Raw genomic sequence first — 9,950 nt, forward strand, 5'->3', positions numbered from 1 at the left:
CCCATCTCCTGCATTGTGATCAGTGGCAAAAGTATCCAACGGCACTGACCGGAGCTGGGGGATCAGCGGTGACATACAGGGAAACCTGCTGTGCTGCAGCGTGAGCCTCCGGTCCCGCTGCTGGGCACCGCCGGGCGCAGCCCGGCTCCGTCCTCTGCGCAGCTCCCTGCACGGACCGGTGGCCGCGCCCGGGATCGCCCCGAGCCTCCTCCTCTGCAGGCTGAGCCGCCCCAGCTCTCCCGGAATCCCACCCCAGCCATTTCCCACGCGGTGCCGAGGAGGGAGGGGACGCGGGGGGAGCGACGGGGCCGGCGCTCGCAGTGCTACGACACGGCCGTTTGCGCCGCCCCGTCCTTACCCGGCGGTGGGTACGGGGACGGGGCGGCTTATTGGAGCTGCAGAAACGACCGCGGGCAGAAGCGCCGAGAAACGAACGGGAAACGTTTAATCCACGAACGCACACAGCGACAAACAGAGAAACGACCGCGTTGCCAACCGGCTCCCGTACAAACGGCGACTCTGGAGGACGGCTCGGTGCCGGCGGGGGATGGACAGGCCCCGCGCCGCCTTCCTCCGACCGCCCGGCGTCCCCGAGGCACGGGGCGGGCGGCGGCGCAGCGCCGCTTTCCCCGCACGGAGCCCCGCGGCTCCGCCGCCACTGCAGAAGGGGCCGGGCGCTGCGCGCGGGGTCCTTTCCGCCCGCTGTCGCGCCGTCATTGCGTCATCACCGCGCGTCCCGCAGGGCCCCGGCCCGGCTGCCCGCGGCGATGCCTGCGGTTGTTGCGTTGCGGGAACTCAGCGCAGCCTGCAGAGAGCGGTCCGGCGGCACGGGAAGATGGAGGCCGTGCGGTGCGAGTGCCTCAGCGGTGTGTGCAGCCCGCGAGGAGCCGAGCGGGGCCGGGAAAAGGAAGCCGTGGGAGTCCCGGGGAGGGACGCGCGATGGCAGCGTCAGCGGCGGGCTCGGCTGCTGCCTCCTCCGCTCCTGACGCCGCGCGCTGGCGCACTTTGAGAAGCGCCCAGAAGCCGGAGCCCGCTGTCACATCTGTGGGGTTCCACGGAACGCGCAGACGTGGGGTGAGTTGAGGTTGGATATCAGGACCAACTGCTGTACGGAAAGGGTTGGTAAGCACTGCAGTGGGCTGCCCAGGGAGGGGGTTGAGTCACCATCCCCGATGTGTTTAAAAATCGTCCGGGTGCGGTGCTCAGGGCCGTGATTTAGCGGAGGGAGCAGCCTGGAAGGAGCGGTCCTTGAGAGCAGCCCTGCGGAGAAGGACCTGGGGGTCCTGAGGGATGAAAAGCTGGACATGAGGCAGCAGTGCTCCTGCAGCTGGGAAAGCAAGTGGGATCCTGGGCTCCATCAGCAGAGGGGTGGCAGCAGGGACAGGGAGGTGATCGTCCCCCTCTGCTCCGCTCTTGTGAGGCCCCATCTGCAGCACTGCGTCCAGGTCTGCAGCCCCCAGTACCAGAAAGACAGGGAGCTGTTGGAGAGGGTCCAGAGGAGAGCCACGAAGCTGATCCGGGGACTGGAGCACCTCCCCTGTGAGGACAGGCTGAGGGAGCTGGGCTTGTTCAGCGTGGGGAGAAGGCGGCTGCGGGGTGACCTCATTGCAGCCTTTCAGTACCTACAGGGAGCCTACAAACAGGAGGGGGATCAACTCTTTGAAAGGGGAGATACCTGCAGGACGAGGGGAATGGTTTGAAGTTGAGGGAGGGGAGCCTGAGGTTGGATGTCAGGGGGAAGTTCTTTACAGAGAGAGTGGTGAGGTGCTGCAACAGCTGCCCAGAGAGGCTGCGGATGCCCCGTCCATCCCTGGAGGTGTTCAAGGCCAGGCTGGTTGGGGCCCTGGGTGGCCTGGTGTGGTATTGAATGTGGAGGTTGGTGGCCCTGCGTGAGGCAGGGGGTTGGAGATTCGTGATCCCTGAGGTCCCTTCCAGCCCTGGCCATTCTGAGATTCTGTGAGGGTTGTTAGAGTTAGGCAGTATGGTCAGGCTGCGGTTGAACTCGGTGCTCTTGAAGGTCCTTTCCAACGTGAGTGATTCTGTGATTCTGCGGGATGCTGTGTGCTGGATTGCTGTTCGTTGCAGAGCAGCAGCACAGGACAGGACTGGGGACTGGGAAGATGGGGGTGGTGAGGGCAGTGTGCGGCCGTGGGCTCCTCCGGCGGTCCCAGGAAACATCTCCACGTGTCTGCGGCTGCGTGGAGGTGTGCGTGTCTCCTGCTGTACCAGAGATGGAGGGGATGGCGCTGACTGAGGGCAGGGATTGGAGCAGCACAAAGGCGCCGTGAGGCGGCCGCAGTCAGTCCGGCCGCAGCACAGACAGATGGCGCTGCGTTGGGTTTTCTTTCTGCCGGCTCTTGTGCACTCACAGCACTTCTGCCTCCCTCCTCTGTTGCACTGACCTTGCTTTTGTGCTGCGATCTGCCTGTTTAATAGCCCTGCTTCCTGCTTATCGCCGTGCTGTACAGTCACAATCACTTCACCAGCAGCTGTTTGCTGGAAAACTAATGCTCTCGCTGGTTTTTATTGCAGCTGCCAGCTGCTGGTGGACCTGAATGAGAAGAGATTGACCCAAAACTCGAATGATGGTGAGTGTGCTTGTTTGCTGTGCCACGCTGTGCCAGGCATTTGCTGCAATCAAGTCAGCGTAGGGAGTGTAGGTAAGCAGGAAGAGCACTGTCTGTCTGTCTTGTTATGAGTGGTAAATGTGTAACTTCTGTTTCTTCCTATAGAGGACAATGCACGTCTGCTTTTCCTGCTTGAGAAAATCCAACTGAATGCCAGCTCACAGAGGAAGTATTTTTCCAGATAAACTCTCTGGGCATGCTGTTCTCTCCTGGTTGAACCCAAAGGTTCCACCCATGCAGAGGTTATTCCTGTGCCCGTCTTCCAAAGCCCAGGCTCCATGAAGGTGAGCACTGTTTTGCTGATGATCTTCGTTGGAACACAACTGCCCTAAAAATTGTTGGAAAGTGGAAATGGAGCTGCCCTTCATGTCCTGAAATGCAGCTGCTCTGGAGGTGTGGGTCTTTGTGGAGCTTTGTGTGCATAGCTGTAGTCCTGGGGCTGTTGAGAGCTGGCTGTGTAGGGGCCTGGAGGTGGCACAAGAGCAGAGGGCACTTGTGATTCTTGCGCAAGCAGCCTGACCAGCTTCCATTTGTTGCTTGCAGGCACAGATGAAGATGCCATCACTGACGGCTTGACCAAACTCAATGCTTCCCAACGTCAGCGAGTTCTGATCACCTACAAGAGCACTCCTGCAGGTAGGTGCTCTGCAGAGATGTGTGAATGTGGTTGGGTCACTGGGTGAAAAGCGAAAAACGACCCAGCCTCCATAAGAGAAAGGTCAGCAGAGACTTTACCTGGCCAAGGTTGTTTTGTTCCTGTTCAGTTCAGAGCAGTTGTTGATGCAAGGAGGGTTGGAGCCTGAAGAGAAGTGGTGAGCAGCTCAGTTCCTTCTGTCCTCGAAGGCCGCACCTTCTGCCAGCTCCTTTCTCCTCTCTTGGCCTTCTAGGGTTTGATCGATGACTGGAAGTGACTTGAAGCTGAGTGGGAATTCTGAGAGGGTGATGACTGGGATGATGACTGCCAGCACCGTGTGTGACGTGCAGAACTAAGGAGGGCTGTGAAGGTTTGGAAGTCTTCCTTTCGAATGGCTCAAGTTCTGGCCAAGGACTTGCTGCTTTGTTATGTATGCCTTCTTATTTATTAACTCTTAAAGAAACCTGGCTGCACGTCACAAGCAGGTGCTGGTATCTGAAATCTTGCTTGGCGATTCCCTAGGGAGCAGGAACAGGTGAAGGCTGCCTGATTGAAATTCTGGCTTCTCGCACCAGTGAAGAGATTGGTCGCATTGATGAGAACTGCGAGCTTCGTAAGCAGAGCAAAAGGCCAGGCCTTGTCCTGCTGCCTGCCATCAGTGTGTGTGTGTGCAGGCAGGCGTGATAGGAAGGAGTCTGGGGAGCTTTCAGGTGTGACAAACTGGCCAACCTGGGTGTTGCTGTTTGTGCAGAGAGAAGCTAGACTGGAATTTCAGCAGCAGCTGAGCTGGTGTAACTGAAATGGGGAGGAGCATTCTGTCTGTCAGCAGGACGTGTGGCTCTCTTGCCAGTTTCTTGCTGTCTGCGCTTCTTAATTGGAGGCTGCAGCACTGATGATGATGGCTGGAGCGCTGCAGTGATGCTGAGAGCCCTGGGCCCAGCTCTGCACCCAGCAGGTGATGGCTGGCAAATGTTATGGGCAGCACCCAGGCGGTGGCCCTGCTCCTCACGGGTGCTGTGTGTGTTCCTGCTGGAAGCTGGCTGCTCCCTTGAGGATGGCGTCGTATCTGACACATCTGCCGTGTTCCCAAGGGTCCTCGTGTCCCTCGCGGCGCTGAGCCACGCTGAGGGAGAAGGGGCTGAATGTTCAGAGCTGTGGGCACAGCTCTGCACTCGGTGGTGAGGAGCTCCAGGCTGGCTTTTTCTCACCCTGTGCGTCCCATGGCTGCTCCTCAAGCCCAGCTTCTGCAGGGAGGGGGCTCTGACTCTGGGTGTGTGTGAGTGCTGTGGGCTTTTCTTTAAACATGCCAGTAAAGTGGGTTGCTGCTCGTTTCAGAAGGAGCCCAAAGCACACCTGAGCTGCGTTTCGCTGTCTTTGTGAGCTGTGTTCCCTTTGAAGGACTCCATTATCCATCTCCAGCACCCGTTCCTGAATGGGGAGTTCTCAGGAGTTGCTTCCAGTAGATGCTCTGGTGAACCGAGTCTTCTCTCCTTGGGTCCTTGCAGGGAACAGAGGTGAGGGAATGCATGTGGATGATGGCCTTGCTCAGCAGATGCTCAGGTGTGTAGCAATGTGCTTCCCAATCTATTCTTGTGCGTGTGATGCGTGGTGAAGAGAAGCCAGCCTGTGAAATGGGAATAATGGTTCTAGTCTCGTTTGCAAGCCTCTAATGAGAGTCTGTAGACTGGCTGGCTGCTTGGCAGGGGCAGTGACATTTTGGCTGTGGGTTGCCGTGCCTGGTTGGTGCTTGCTGGAAAATATCCATGGTCTAGACAAGCACAGGCCAGCAGTGCTCTAGCTGCAGGAATTAAAGATCTCCTGTATGCCCAGCCTTCTCCATCAGCCTTACTTTGTCATCCACAATGTCTGTCAGTGCCTGTATGAAGCGGGGGAGAAGAAATGGGGAACAGAGGAGGTGCAGCTGATGTCCGTCCTCTGTACACAGAACAGGGATCACCTGCTGAGAGGCAGCACCCCTGCACAGTGTGCTGGGTTTTCCTTCCCTTCCTTGTTTGTGCGTGGTGCCCTTGCAGGAGCTCCGTAGCTGTTCAGTGGATGTGAACTCCTCTGAGGCAGCAGGTGTCCTGGAGAGAGCCCCAGTGCATCCATTCCGTTCGGGCTGTTTCATTCCCTCCTGAGACTGAAAGGGGCTTCAGAAACCTCAGTACAACTGGCTGCAGCTCCAGCATGGAAAGCAGAGATCACAAAGTGATCTCCACGTCCTTGTGGAGCTCCAACTTGTCACCTTGCTCTCTGAGCGTGGAGCAGGACCAGCCATGCTGCGCTCTGTGTGTGTGTTGCCTGTGGGGCTGGAGGTGGGGAAGCTGCCCCAGTGACTGCAGAAGGGACTTGGGCTGCACTGTGCCTGCTTACAGGTCAGCCTCATCGTCTTGCTCTGTTTGCCTTGACTGGTGGGAGCGTAAGCCACCAGGTTTGTGTGTGGAGCCTTTGCTCTCAGCCCATTGCTGTCACTGGAATGGTAGCTATTAAAGAAGGACTGTCCGTAAAGCGCGTCTCATCAGCACTGCCTGATGCCTCCTACCGAGCTGCCTTGTCCTGGGGTTGCGTGCCAAAGGTGCCAGCACCTCCTGCTGGGACTCCTGGACACACTGCCCTTAGAACCCTGCTCGTGGTGCCTTTGTGATGTGCAATTCTCTACCAACCTCTGGGTTACACCTTTCTCCTAAGCCCCACGCTCCTGCCTGCTAAGCTGTGGTTCTTAGCACTACAGAACGTGGCTCTTGTTGGCTTTTGCAGGTGTTTGTAAGTGGTGGTGATGTTGGAAATGCCCAATAATTTTCCAGGACGGTGTCTCTGATAAAGCAGGTTTTATCTGCAATGGCAGTGTTGGGCCTCCTGCAAGCAGGAGCGCGCACAGAAAGCAGTGCTGCACCTTTTATGCCCTGCTGCCCGACGCTGATCCCTTTCTGCCCTGGCTCCTCACTGCTGAGTGCTGCAGGTTCGCACTCTGTTGCGACACTTCGCTGATCCCACAAATAGCAAGTGCACACAGATCCTTGCCATGCAGACACAAACATCTCCGTTGGTTAATGGCCTTCTGACCGTTGCTTTCTTAACAAACATCTGGTCGTCACTTTCGGATGCCTGCTTTACAGCATAAACGTAAACCTGACCTCTTCATTGTTTAATTACCCCCTTGGCATTTGCGCCCTTTACACTGGGTCACCGTTCTGGTCATCCGTCTGTCCTTGGATCGAGATAAGCTTGGAGGGAGGATAGAGGGGAGCATCCTGGATCTGCCTACAGCATCCTGACATTGCCACAGAGCGGGACAGCTGTGCTTTGTGTAAAAGCCCTGGCTCCTTGAAAGCTTGTTAAACGCATTTCACGTTCGCTGGCTCACCAGTCTTACAGCACGTTTTCTAGTTCAGAATACTGTACCTACATTGTTTAAAACATTTAAGGTCTATTGCAACTGTGTGAGGAAGAATGTGTCGCACAGCGCAGTAACTGTGTGTCTAAAGTGTGTTCCTGATATGCAGATGATATCTCTCCTTGTCACATCAGCTACTCCTACAGACAAGTTACGGAATGCAAACACGTCGTGTTCTGTTTCTTTAGGTCAGTTGTCCATCTCAACATCCAGCGCAGGAACAACATTTCATTCCCACAGTGCATAATGCTGTGAAGGCATCGCAGGCCGCCCGCTCGTCTCCGCTGTGCTCAGGGGCTTTGCTGAGCTGCAGGCCCAGCGCTGCAGCCCCACAGCGCAGCCTCACGTCTGGTGACGGACTGCAGCTGGAAAACCCTGGCAGCGGAGGACGCTCCTGCCCCACAGAAGGACTCGCAGCTCCAGCGCCCTCAGTGCTGGAAGGAGGCTGCGGTGCCTCCACGTGATGGATGCAGTCCACCCGACAGCTCGTGTGGCTCACCGTGCGAGGCCAGCAGGAAGAAAGGTGGGCACGGGTAAGGCTGCATCAGAAGTGAGTGCAGAGCTGTGGGGCCGGTGGTCCAGGGTGCGGGGGCCCAGGTGGTGCTGCGGGACAGGCGTGACAGGAGGGCACTGGTGGTGCTGCCCGTCCTCGGCTGCAGGACTGGTGCTGGTGGCAGGGGCTCGGGTTCTGTGCCTGCAGCACCGATTTGCGGGTCGGTGTCTGCGTGGGAGGGATGGCACCCATCTCTCTAAGGGAGGCGAGGATGTTTTCGTCAGGAGGACGGCAGCTTCACAAGGGAGGCTTTGAACGAAGAGTGGGGAGGGCTGCTGAGCAACAGGATGGGGTGATGCGAGGGAGAGGGAGCAGAACATCGGCACTGCAGGGTGGCAAGGAAATGCCTGGAGGCACCACGATGGGGAGATCCCCCAGAGCTCCAGAGGAGGTTCTGGTGGGTAACGGGGGGAGGCTGCTGGGAGAGAGGAACGGATGGACAGAGGGATCGACGGAGGAGAGAAGTGTTGGAGGGAGGGAGGGAGGGATGGACAAAGGGACGGAAGGGCCGTGGGATGGATGGAACGCTTGTTGGATGAGAGGATGGATGCAAATACAAGTGGATGGAGGGATGGCCAGGAAAATAGGATTCCTGCCCCAGAGAGCAGTGTGCCTCCATGGGCACCTGTGGGGGTGGCCCTGAGGGTATGGAACCCACCTGCCATTGCCTGGAGCCCATTGGTTCGTTGTAACAGCAGTACACTGACAAAGTGCCTGCTGCAATCCTTGAAACCACGGCGTGCTCGTGGATTTTGGCAGCCAACTGACAACGTGGTTTCAACATTGCTGAATATGCATTTGTTCTCCAGCAAAACAGTTCAGCATCTGCAGAGCGCTGCCAGTAACTGCAGTGGAACAGGGAGGAATTGTGAGAACAGATTTCTGCCTAGAATGCTTTCCAATTTAGTAACTAATGCATTTTATTTTTACTCTTGTAGGATTATCATGAGCTCTAGATATGCAGCTAAAAGAGTCTGAAAACCAGGAGTCCAAACCCTTGTCTGTGGAAGGCCCACCTAGTTACCCAGCTCCTGAGCAAAGAAAAGGAAGAATCAAGTCTTCAGTCAGCACACACACTCCAGTCAGTCAGCTCCACAATAAAAGCTACCTTTTCCATGCACCTCCACTTACGTGTGGCAGAAAAGTGTTCTGGGCATTCAGCACATTGGATTCACATTCAATTAGCAATCCAAACTCCAAACAGTTATTTATGATTTCTTCTCTCCTTCTGCAGTCTCGTTTCCTCAAAGGGCGCTGCTTTACCCTGACTGGGCTGGCTCCTGCTTTTACCTTCACTGCTATTGGGGCTGCATTTTTGGCTCTGCCAGGCATCCCTGGTAGCCACACTCCTAAGTGCACGTGGTGTAAGATTTCTGTAACTTCTGGGGGGACGACCTTGTTTTTCCCAGGTTGTGTTAAAGCCAGAGGAGGGGGAGATGGTGGGGAGGGAATGGGGTGAGGGGTGGGCGATGGGGAGCTGGAAGGGATGGAGTGGGGGGTGTGGGGGAGGAGAGCAGAATGGAGGACGTGGAAAGAGATGGATGGAGAACAGGGGAGAGGATGGGTGGAGAAGAGGATGGGTGGAAAACGTGGAAGGAGAGATGGACAGAAGCGAAGGGATGGAGAACAAGGGACCAAAGCACCAAACCCCTCTCACCTTTGGGCCCAGCTTCTTCTTCAGTGCAGCTCCTGCGGCAGGCAGGGCCTCAGCTCTTCCCACATTCCTCCCTTCCTGCAAGGTTGCTTTTTTTCACGCCTACTTTGCTGTGCTATGGGTAGCTTTCCTACTTGCTTTCCTGTATATGTTACCATCCATTGCTTTTCACTTTTTATTCTCTTTTTGTTTCATTATTTTCCCTTCAACCCTCCCCACCCCCTCTCTCCTCTCCTCACCCCTACCTCCCATTTTTTCCTCCCCTCCCCCCCCTACTCTTTCCTCACCTTATGGCAAACTTTCCCAAATAGCTGCAGGCTTCTCCAAGTGCAGATTTGCCTGCCAGGTCTTAATAGACTAAGATGCAACTTTTTAGGAACAAAGTCAATACAAAACAAAAGAACAGAAGAACAGAAGAAACCCAAACACATTTCCACAAATGCCTTTGTTCACACCTACCCATTTCAATCACTGGATGTCAGGGAAACCGAGGAGCTATTCCACTGAGCTGAGGCTTGGCTCTTGGTGAGAGGTGTTTTCTGAATGGCAATTTTTCATTTCGCTTCTGCTTTTTAACTTTCCTACATGTGCACATGTAGCACTGGGAACAGGAGCTGTCAGGCACACAGAATTGAAGGAATCCCATGGAACACCAGTGTGAGGTTGGCATTTCCACTGAGCCGTCAGATGCACTGCAGATGCACTGCAGGATTGTTCTGGGACCTGCAGCAATGATTCTGCACATCTCCTGAGAAAACTGATAGCACTGCACAGCATCCAGGGCAAGGAGAACTTTCTAAACGGAAAAACAGGTCAAAGAAACGGCAAAGGAATGGAGAACAGGAAGGATTAAAATTTGCAGTAGCAGCTTGAGAGCTGTCTGATAGACTGCAAGAAAAAAAACAGGAGCATTGGTCTTCTGTCCATCAAATAAGTACAAAAATGACGAAGCTAAATGTAACACAAATTACATTAACTGGCTGCTGTTAATAAAGAGACATGCACATCTGAAATGCTCCACAGAATTCCCAGAGATCACACCTTGCCACAGATGCCCCAGGTACCCTGAAAGGCAGTAAGATCTGTGA

At 55.6% G+C, this 9,950-nt stretch overlaps 1 long non-coding RNA gene across 10 annotated transcripts; it reads left to right on the top strand.

Annotated features, from left to right (window-relative positions):
* Positions 1 to 315: 315 nt before the first annotated feature.
* Positions 316 to 7,122, top strand: LOC125686053 (uncharacterized). Of its 10 annotated transcripts, none has more exons than XR_007373626.1 (8): positions 323 to 1,074; positions 2,533 to 2,588; positions 2,733 to 2,911; positions 3,171 to 3,263; positions 3,515 to 3,691; positions 3,784 to 3,874; positions 4,597 to 4,775; positions 6,844 to 7,122. It is a non-coding gene; the product is annotated as an uncharacterized LOC125686053 (long non-coding RNA). The 10 variants fall into 10 exon arrangements; XR_007373629.1 differs by having other exon boundaries at positions 4,600 to 4,775; XR_007373632.1 differs by having other exon boundaries at positions 3,515 to 3,631; positions 4,600 to 4,775.
* The last annotated feature ends 2,828 nt before the right edge of the window (positions 7,123 to 9,950 follow it).

Source organism: Lagopus muta, chromosome 30 (genome assembly GCF_023343835.1).
Source record: "Lagopus muta isolate bLagMut1 chromosome 30, bLagMut1 primary, whole genome shotgun sequence".
Classification (NCBI taxonomy): Eukaryota; Metazoa; Chordata; class Aves; order Galliformes; family Phasianidae; genus Lagopus; species Lagopus muta.